The sequence below is a fragment of the Fukomys damarensis genome, unplaced genomic scaffold (assembly GCF_012274545.1).
Source record: "Fukomys damarensis isolate Sample0158 unplaced genomic scaffold, DMR_v1.0_HiC HiC_scaffold_15, whole genome shotgun sequence".
In the NCBI taxonomy this organism is placed as follows: Eukaryota; Metazoa; Chordata; class Mammalia; order Rodentia; family Bathyergidae; genus Fukomys; species Fukomys damarensis.
Window position 1 is genome coordinate 25,448,217 of NW_022900927.1, and position 10,070 is coordinate 25,458,286.

General features: G+C 37.2%; 1 non-coding gene across 1 annotated transcript; it reads right to left on the reverse strand.

Annotated features, from left to right (window-relative positions):
* Window positions 1–9,003: 9,003 nt before the first annotated feature.
* Window positions 9,004–9,132, reverse strand: LOC117286199. The gene has a single exon (XR_004517345.1). It is a non-coding gene; the product is annotated as a small nucleolar RNA SNORA18 (small nucleolar RNA).
* Between the last annotated feature and the right edge of the window lie 938 nt (window positions 9,133–10,070).

A 10,070-nucleotide genomic window follows, 5' to 3' on the forward strand; every position in this document is an offset into this window, starting at 1 on the left:
TATTTTATTTTTTTGAAACTTTCTATATACCGATAATAGCTTCTAGAGTTTTAGATTTTTGTATGCCTTTAATTATGTCAGTGACAATAACTTAGATAGAGCCACATTTGGCTTACAAAATGAGTGAATAAATTCTTTTGTAGATTTTTTTCAAATGAAGTTAAGTTTAAAGTCTAATTTAAAGGCCTCTACAATATTAATGAATCTTAGCATCTGTTGGCAGACAGAAAAAGGTCAAATTGAAATGATAGCAGGTAGAAAGTAGTGTACAATTAATAATATATTTTGAAAGCTTCCGTCTTCATTTGATAATCCCTGAAACAACTGTAGCCTACTCATGAAACAGTAAATGCTCTCCTTTGGCCCACTCTACATCCATAAAAAGCCTTTGTGGAGTAGGGCCTGGGAAGGAGGCCTTTAATATTAAAATGCCTGTGTTTTGATCCCACTGATGAGTCAGCCCCACATCCAACTGGCTACGGTGTTCTTGGAAAAAACATTAATTCCTGTCAAATATTCCACCTTGGTCTTCCAACTAGTCCTCGATCACAAACAATGACCTATTTTTCTTTAGCATCTGGTGGTAGAATTTTTTATGATGCCTCCGAAACCTAATCTTAGCCCAGAAAGTTATGACTTTTCATGACTTGTAATGAGGCTGAACCTGAAGTAGAATTTGTCAGTGAGAGAGGTTGGTAAATATTTCAGCATCTATCTGACTATGTAAGAATGTTGCCTTTAGACGAAAGAAACCTTTAGCTTGTTCTGTTTTTATACTGCTGCTAATGTCAGAAGCTGAGTACGGTATCCATACTGTGTCCACTATTTGGGAGTAGCATTCAGACAATCAAATTTAGACTCTTTCAGGCATAAAAGAAGAAAATGACAAAGAGACAAGTTTGACACGAAGAGACTGCACCAAAGAATGAACCTACTGTCTCACATTCAAAGATGTTAATCACCAGTCATCTAATGGGAAAGCCATGCATAAAGGTAAGGAAAAGCTGAACACGAAAACAAATTATAAAAGGAAGAGTTCCAACACAAATTATGCCAACTCTGATTGTACTTAAAGTGCAATCTTCCCATAGAGAAAACAAAACATAAAAGTAATACATGCTTTTAAAATGTTTGTCACTCTTTAAAAATACTGTTTAATTTTTAAGTAATTGTCAAAATTGCTCCCTGTAGAACCTGTACTCTGGGAGGCTGTGGCAGAAGGGTCAAAACTTTGAGCACAGCTTGGGTGACTTAGTGACTTTGCAAGTCCCTGTCTCAAAATTAAGACAAACAAAAACATTTTTAAAGGGCTGGGAATATAGCACAGTACGAAGAACTTGGGCTGAATCACCCGGTCATGCAATAAACAGATAAATAAACAAATAATTAAATCAATAAATAGCATGTTTCAGATATCATCCCTCCTTTTGGACATTTTACATTTTTTGAAATGAAGAGTAAAAAATGTTGTAACATGCAAAAATGATGAAAACAATCTTAGTGATGGGCAGTGAATGAGGGGCTTTTTATGTGCTTGAATATTCATCCTCAAGACCTTTCCAAGCGGTAAGTGCTGCCATTCATCAGAGATCAGACTGATTTGCAGTGTGGGGGCCAAGGATTTGAACGTTTCTAATGGCAGAGCCCAAAGTCCTAACTCAAAGACTTTGCTGCCCTAGACATTATTTGGTAAAATGATGCATATGGTTCAAATACAATGGCTGTCTCTGACTGTATTTATGAGGTCATCTTTAGAACTCTTAAAAAGAAAACATTATAGATCATTTTTTCCTCTGAAATTCTTTGTTGATCCAACTAGTAATTTCCAGTTACTACTGCCTCAGTTGCTCAAGTAGTTGGGATTATATTTAGTAAATATCTACGTAATTTCCTTCTTATTTCTACACTTTTAGTCTTCATGAAGGAAAACTCAAACTTTGGTGATTATAATCATAAAAGTCATAAATACAATAAACTCAAGTTGCCCACCTCTTTCTAAAACTCACAACTTGTAGAGCAAAACTTCTTATTCCTTAAATGTGGGCTGTACATAGTAACTTCCTTCCAGAGAGCCTAGGATGGAAGAGGGGGAACAAGTAACCTTTGCGGTGGAGAATCCTGACAGATACTATCTCAATTGTGTGACCACAGCTAACTTCACCAGTGGGGAGTCATGTTGATGGTATGAGCTCTTGATAGGATGTAATGAAAGTGAGGCTTTACCTCTGTGGTGTTCCTCTGAAAAAACAGACTGCCACAGTCTAATCACGAGGAAACAAATCACAAAAATCCCAACTGAGAGACATTATACAAAATACGTGACTAGTTCTCAAAACTTTCGAGGTCACCAAAAACAAAGAAAGTCTGAGAAACTCATAACCAAAATGAAACTAAGGTGAAATGATGACTAAGCACAATGTGTTATTCTGAAACAGAAAAAGAGCATTGGATAAAAATAACAGAAATGTAAATGCAGTATGAACCTTATGTAATAATTTACCATATTGGTTCATTGCAGGAGGCAGATATACCATAAAATTTAATAATAGGAAAAACTGAGTTGGGTTTATGGGAACTCTATCTTTGCAGTATTTTTGTAAACACCTAGCACTTCTCTGATACAAAAGTTTACTATCTAAATGACAGCACTGGAAAATAAAACAATAATTTAAGCATCTATTGATTTGGTGTCTCACATATTTCTTTAATTTTTTTCCCAAATGTGATAACTTCCTTAGAGTCTGGAGAGAAATTTTCTGACTCATTCATTTCTTTAGCAAGCAAGAACAATAATAACAATAATAAAAATAAGAATAGCCTTTATTAAATATTTATTATTTGCCAGATATTATGCTCAACACTCAGCTTATAGCATCTCACTGAGTTCTTACAACTATATTATGAAGCAGCTGTTATTATTGTCCAAATTTTATAGACAAGAAAACTGAAGTTTAAAGGAACTAAATATCTTGCCAAACATACGTGGGTAGTAAGCTGTAGACCCAGGGTATAAGTAGTCAGTAAGCAGGCTGTCTTCTCCATGCCTTTATGTTTTGGTCCTGAAGATTGAACCCAGGATTTCGCACATACTAAGCATGTGCTCTACCACTGAGATACACTTTCAGTGCCATGCTTTCGGAGATTTCATCAAGTAAGAATGCATTCAACTAACTGTAACAAAAACTCAACTGTAATTATTAGATGGGATTTTATTTTTCTCATGTGAAAAGACTGGGGCTTCTACATTGAATCCAGAAAGTAATCAGACTCAGACTTCTACATCTCTCCTCCTATCTTGATTGTATGACTCTCACTGATACAACTCAGCCTCATGTATGTGTATTTTCTAGGATAAAATAAGACATCACAAAGAAGGGGTACGTAGTGAATCAGGAAAGGAAAAGCAAAACTTTCCTGTAGTACCCAGCAGTTTTCTGCTCCTTATGAAATTGTCACAATCATATCATCTAGCTGTAAGAGCAACTGAGAGATTTAGTTCAGTATTTCTGTTTATTTAAAATGAAAAATTTCAATATAAACTTAATGCTCAGAACAAAAAATTCAGTAAGAAGAAAGAGAATGTTTAGCATATAGTGAATGCTGAATAAGTAATTTTTGAATGAATTAAAAATTGGATATTAAAAAGCAACTGAAATGTCTGTCATAGTTATTGAGCTCTGCTGGGCTTCTGGAGAGGAGTCCACTCAAGGTACATATCCTGCTCTCAAGTCACTCTCAGCCCTCCAGAGCAGACTGATAAGGAGGAAGGGATTGCAGAGCTGGTCACCGGGAGAAAGGAACTGCACTGAAACTCAGCCTGCAAGAACTGGAGAGTCTCCCTGGAGGGAAGTGTACAGAGCTTAGAATAAAAGGAGGAATTAAAGTTACATAAAATGAGAGGAATGTTTATTTTAAGCAGTGTTTAGTTAGTTGTTTGTTTGTTTGTTTGTTTTTGGTACCAGGGATTGAACTCGGGTCCTTGGGCTTGCGAGGGAGGTGGCAGAACCACTGAGCTAAATCCCCAGCCCACTTTTAAGTAGCGAGATTAAAAAACAAGGTGTATGTTAGGAACAAAAAGCAGCTTGGCATTGAGGAAGCTTCGTTCTAGTCTCCAAACACGGGTCCTTTTCTTTCTCTTTCCTGCCTCTCCCGGAGCTCCACCAGTCATTCCTGGGAGACTTCCCTAAGTCCCTCACCCAGAGAAGACCTTGCCCTGTTCTACCTGTTTATTTCTAACTTAGCTCTTATATATCTCTTTTTTTACTATTTATGCTATGGATGCTAAGCACTCAACAAATACTCACAAAATGGAAGAAACAAGAGTCACTTATTTTGTTTAATTTTAGAGGAATGAATTTCAAATTCTTTTCTTCTGGATATAATTCCAGACATGTCCATAGATATTTAGTCTTTGACTATCATTTAGCATTAATCTTACACATATATATTTTCTTTATTCTCTTTAGAACTTACTTTACAGTTTATTTAATCAGAAATTCAGTGTTGAAGTAGAAATCATGTCTCATACTTCTCCATTTTTCAAAGTAATCTTATAATAACTAGTAGATGAATGATATTTATTGTTACTGAATATACATGTAATATAAAACTAGGAGCCCATGAAAATGTATTAGATGTAACCACTTCTATTGTGAAAAGAATTGGAATATTTATTTCTACCTTTATTTTAGATTATTCTAGTCATACTGGCAAATCAGTTGATGTTTTGGAAGTGCAAAGAAAATATTTCTACTGCTGATTACTGTGAGACAGTAGAATGGAATGCAGGACATATCATTTTATGATTCTCATTTCTACATGATTGCAGAGAAATGTTTATGTAAACAGTTCTTCTGCCCACTGAGGACACATCAACTGCAAAGACATACCATAATATGAAAAATAAATTCATTTCATAGACATTCTGAAATAACTGAATGCGATCCATACAAATTTATTCTCATTGGATGCTCCTCATTTACACTGACATAGCAAGTTTCCTGATAGTTGTACTTTTTTATTTATGATGCACATTCTGCTTTTGCTTCGTGCTGTCTCACAGCAAGTAATCTTGTTTTGCGATGCAGTAAGACCAGGAGCCCCCTGGCCAGTTACTAATACAGTCCTTTCCAGATGGAGTCCAGGTACCCCTGTGGGGAGGAGGTTCAGAACTTAATGCAGAGTTGTTAAAGATGTCCTATGGCTTATGTCAAGATGTCTCCCCAAAGTCTCTTGCAGTAATAGAGGAGCTTTCCAAAGGTGGCTGGATCTAGAGTGTGTGGTGCTGGGATCAAAGTGTGTGATGACTAAATCAGCCCACTGATTGATTTGCCATAGTTCTGGCTTGGATTAGGGTGTGAACATCTTCCCTAGGGTGAGATGCCTGCATAAAATATAAGGGAAATAAATAGAGCTAATGTTTGCTTGCCTGCCTGCTTGCTGTGGACTTTCTCCTCTGTGATGCGCCTCTGCCATGCACACTGTCTTGGAGCCAGCCAACTATGGGCTGAAGACCCTACAAACTGTGAGTTGAAATAAACCTTTCCTTCTTTAACTTTGGATGTTGGGTATTTTGTCTCAGCAATGAGAAAAGTAACTATGACAAAATAAAGATATTTTCAGGGAAATAAGCTAAAGAGAGACTAGGAGGGCAGTCCAGGAGGGATCCTGAGCAATGGGAAAGGACAAAAAAACTACATATTATTTATTGGCAAAAAAAAAAAAGAAAAGAAATATGCAGAACTCCAAAAAACACCCATGTGTAAATAAGCTTTGGCCATAACGAGATAGGAGATTAGGGTGTGGCACAGCTTGCTGGGGAAGTAGCTGTGAGCTGTTAATGACAAGATCCCAGACACATATGCAGAAGATCTGCACACAGGCTACTTGGGAGAATTCCTGCAGGTTTTTAAAAGTATGGCCTAGACCTGACGTCAGCCTGAGGACTGGGATCCTAGCACCACCTCTCAGGGCCTCTATGTAGAAATTCTCATGGGTTTCTTTGATATTTGGACATGATAAAGGGCACAGATACCAAAAAGAGCTTGCTATCATGGTTTTTTCATGGTAGCCCACCCTGCTTTCTCCAGGGTGTCCTTTTATTTTATGTTTTTCTCCTTTTACTTGGCCAAACTTGCTCTGCAGAGCCAGTTTCTCCCTCACTCTTCATTTCTACCTTTTCAAATAAACTTTGCCACTGCTCTTGGCTCATTTTGTTCAGTTCTTTGCATCAGATGAGAAGAACCTGGAATCTAACCCAAAGGGATAGTCAAGCAATCCAGCAGCCAATAATGTTTAGTTAGTGAGTACTTTCTCACTAACTACCAGATAGATGAGAAGCTATCTGGTAACACTAGGAATAAAAAACATAGACTGTGAAAACTATGAACCTATACCCACTGGACATATTGGTACAAAATCACAAATGTATAGAATTTACTTTTCCAAACTGAAGTGGTTGCACATTTTAGTGAGGAGTGCTGTAGATGGAGATTCTGCCAATAGAACCCCCATAGGAAATAAGCCCAACACTTGTGCTCCTCAGAAAGTCTCTCTGATTCTGGATGGTATCTTTCCCATGAGTTCCTTTATTAGGTTAGACATGGTACCTCTTTCAGATCAGTTTAGAGAACAGGTAGTAGTCATGTGATCTGCCATACTTTCTGCTTCAAGCCTTACCCTGTCCTGTCACCGGTTCTTACTGTCTCCACTTCTTCCTCTTTATAGTATGAGGAGAGATTATGAGTTACTGTCTTCAGTGGCAACATTGACAGCTTTGAATATGAGTGCTATAGCAGAGATTCAAAGTTTTTTATTCAGCACAGGTAATGGATATCTTTTCCCCAAAACAACTCTGAATCAGTTGTCTTATTTCTAGCTTCTAATGCATATGTATTGTCTTAGTTACTTTTCTCATTGCTGAAACAAAATACCCAACACCCAAAGTTAAAGGAGGAAAGGTTTATTTCAGCTCACAGTTTGTAGTGGTTTCAATACATCACTAGCTGGATCCAAGGCAGGGTGGCATAGCAAAGGGGCATCACAGAGGAGAAACAGTTCATGGCAGGCAGAAAACAGTAAGCAGCAAGCAACAAGCAAAGGCAGGAGCCACCAAAGACCCTCTTTTTGTCCCTTTTGTCTTACCCAGATGACCCACACTTAGGACAGGTGGCACTCACACCAGGTGGGGGGAAGCTTTAATCCTAGCATAACAGCATGAATTAATCTCAACATCACCTTCTTGATCCAGTGTCACACATCCTAGATCCAACCACCTCCAAAAAGCCTCATCCATGTCCATATGAAGCTTTGGAAGAACATCCAGATACAAGAAGCCGTAACATGTTTTGTAGGATTGCTACCCAAACTTGAATATCATGAAAAATGTCCTGCAAAAATAAGTGACAAAAGTTTAACCAAGTTTGGAAATTGGATTCCTTGGCCTTTCATGAAGATATTGTACCAAGACTGTGGCAAAAGTTGACAACATAACTGTAGCATTTCAGCTCTTATGGATGTTAAGTACTATCAGAATCTAATCTTGTCCATGACATGGGGAAAATTAAAGATTAAATCCATGATGGATGATATTTAGGAGAATTCAAAGCATAGAAGAACCTTAAAGACTCCAGCCCCCCTCCTCATAGCATACGTACTACATGTATTGTTTCTGCAATAAATGGAGGAAAAGATATTCAAACTGAAATCTGAAGAATATAAATTTACTAGATTAAGGAAAGGTAGGAAGTTTGGGTTGAGTGGTAAAGAACATTCCACAAAGAAGTGAGAATATGTTCACAGATTGAAAAGTTTGTGGCATATTTGGCAGAACTACAGGTTATCAGTATGGCTGAGGTATGTCATACAATCAAGAGGGCATACAAGAGACAAGGATGGGGGTATACATAGAGTGAGATTGTGAACCACTTGAGGAAAGATTCAGAGTTAGACAAAAAGAGGGCTAGGGATTTAGCTCAGTGGTTTCACCACCTGTTATTCAAGCGCAAGGACCCAAGTTTGATCCGTTGTACAAAAAAAAAAAAAAAATCTCTCCATAGGGTTAGACAAAAAGATTTAGGGTTTGTTTTTGAAGGTCATTGGCTGAGAGTTGTTACTCAAGAAAGTTATGACATTAGAGATATTTGTGGAGATATTTGCCTGCAGGTTGGGCATGGATTGGGAGTTACCAGAGGATAGGTAGAGGAGAGAGGGGGAGAGGTACAGCAATGGGTACTAAGTTAGTATGATTAAGAAGCTCCAATGCGGTATTGTATAATAGGGGAACTATAAAACAATTCTGGATTGTATATTTCAAAAAGATAGGAGAAAATAGACAAATTTTTCCCATGAAGAAAAGATAGATGTTCGAGGAGATAAGTATGTTTAACATGATTTGAACATTACACAATTATATACATAGATCAAAATACTGTATGACAGAGAATCCCAACACACACACACACACACACACACACACACACACACACACATACACACACTACAACTTTCCTTTGCAATGTAGAGTGGTGTGGAAGCCAACCAAAACAAACGGCAGGGGGGGTATCTAGGAAGTCTATACATTTTTATTTAAGGAATTCTACATGTTGTAATTCCTTCACTGGACATCAAGTTCAACTTAATGAGGGTCTTTGTGTTCAAGTTAGCCCTTTTTAAAGGCACTGATGCCTGATCCAGTCATCCCATCTGCCTATAATTATTTTATTTGGGCTTTTATCTCCACTTGAATTAGGGACACACTAATGAGAACTTCAAAGTTCCCTGTCTGGCATTTTGGGGGTCTAATTTCTTCCAGTAATTCACATTAGGATCAGTGAAAGTGGATATATAGGTCTACCTTGTCTTCCATTACTGATATGTTTACAAACTTACTTGAGTTCAAATCATATTCATTCCTAAGCTACCAGACTAAGGAATAGTACAGGTGTCTGGGATAGGCCAGTATCTTAGGTAAAAAATAATATTAAGTCTTTTGTAGTTTTTGCTAACTCTCTTGTAGTCTTTTCTCACAGACCTAAAAATTATTTCTGTGAATAAAGCAAAATCACAGAGTTGTTCTATGAAGTGTTTCTAAGGATGTGCAGTTGTGGAAACCCCATCAGGACAGATGTCACCAAGGTTAGGAAGATCTAAAATAGATTCAGGCAGAAAGAATGATAGTGAACTTTGTGAGAGCTTTGGTCACATCCCCCATCCTCCATTTGTCAAAGTGAATTTTGACCCCTTGTGTAAACATTGGGCCCTCAGCAGGGTGCTTTGAACAACAGGAGGTGACTGGATGGCCAGTTTGGGCCTTGCTTTTACTCCTCATGTTTCTTCTTTGTCTGTATCACACATGTACCCAAGGAAGCATGAATACCTTCTTTAATTCTTCTGTTCATACTAGTTTATCTTTTGAATACAGAATTCATACTGATAGCATTCTATATATATATATATATATATTTATATATAGAGAGAGAGAGAGAGAGAGAGAGAGTGATATATGCAAAGCAAATATTCCCATGCAATTTCCCTTTTTATCCTTTTCAATCAAGAACCTAAAGCTATGTAACATGCACTTTATCTCAATTGAATTTAATAGCAGAATACAATGATTTAATATTTTTACTTAAATATTACAGCGTTGAATAATTTAGTTGGCATCTAGTGTGTATTTTTTTTTTTTTTTGAGACACGTTCTTGCTATGTAGCTCAGGCTGGCCTTGAATTCACTATGTAGCCCAGGCTGGCCTCAGACTCACAACAATCCTCCTGCCTCATCCTCCCAAGTGCTGATATTTCAAGCATGTACCATGACACTAGGCCCTACTGTCTAATTTTAATTAGGATACCAGTCTAATAAATCACACAGGTAAAAAGTCTTAAACTTTTCTTGTAAGAAACTTACATGACTAGGGATAAGAAAAATTAATAACACTATAAGAAAAAAGATTGTCAAATATCAATGTGTAACTCCAGGGAAGTCCAATATTTTTCTAATCATCAAAGCAGTAGAACTAACTTTCATTAATATTTTCTGCTGTTTTTTAATGGCCATGATTCTATCTTTT